The sequence below is a fragment of the Corvus brachyrhynchos genome, unplaced genomic scaffold (genome assembly GCF_000691975.1).
Source record: "Corvus brachyrhynchos isolate BGI_N302 unplaced genomic scaffold, ASM69197v1 scaffold830, whole genome shotgun sequence".
In the NCBI taxonomy this organism is placed as follows: domain Eukaryota; kingdom Metazoa; phylum Chordata; class Aves; order Passeriformes; family Corvidae; genus Corvus; species Corvus brachyrhynchos.
Window position 1 is genome coordinate 125939 of NW_008235721.1, and position 1063 is coordinate 127001.

The following is a 1063-nucleotide window of genomic DNA, read 5'->3' on the forward strand; positions in this document are numbered from 1 at the left end:
TGTAGGAATATTCCCTTTTTTTTGTCCTGGTGTTGGTAGAACAGAGCTGGGTGAGGAGCAAAGGCAGATTGTCACTGAGGCGACAGCTGGGTGCCAGGATTCCTGGGGTTGATTAATAAATTAATTAATTTTGGGTCCTAAAAATGTGAGGGCAGAGCTGCAGCAGAGCATGGGGGCAGATGGAAAGTGTGGGAGCAGAGCTGGGGAAATTTATCCACAAATTCCATTGGGTTTTGGAGTTTTTCCATGGCAGAGCTCCCAGTCTCCTACCTGGAGTGTCCAGATCCGGGCTCAGACAGGACCAAATGGGGTTTTTGTCGGGAAGATCCCAAGTGTGGCAGTGGTTTAATGAGCAGGACCTTGTCTGGTGGGGGTGGTGAGGAATTCCCAAGGGATGCTCACCCTCCCTGGGGATGCCTCTCACCTTCCCAGCCCACTTTGCTTTGTTTTCCCATTTTTTTTTGGCACCTCCCTGTTCCCAAACCCTGCAGGAGCCCCTTTAGGATGCTTGTCCTTCATCCCATAAAGCTTCACCTGAGTTATTGTGAAGTCCTGCCTAGGAAATCACGGCTGTGCTCCCCCCCGAAACACAGCTCCACTTGAACAACTTGCTGCAGCGCCTGGGATTTCTCTGGAAATCCTTCCGCTTGGAACATTTCTCGCTCCCCTCTGAGTTTTAGGGCTCGTGCATCAAACAGTAAAAGCACAGGAGCCTCCGAAAGCTGAATAAAGGAAAGTGCCCGGGCGGGATAATAACAGGTGGGACGGAATATTTTTATTTTATGGGGAGAGCAGTGTGGGGTCCCTGTCCCTCCCTGTCCTGCCCTGGCTCCATTATTTCAATTCATGGGCAGGGTTTTTATCTGTAGGTGCTCCTTTCCATCGAGGCTCTCCCGCTCCTCGCTCTGGGCAGCCCTGGCTTTGCTCTTCCCTTCAAACCATCCCCACACGTTTGCAGGGAAGATATGTTCCAGCTCAGCTCAGGGCTCTTATGCCTCGTTTGCAGCAGCTTTCATTGAAACAAGGGCTCTGAAGTGGCGAAATAATTTCAGGAAATGGGACT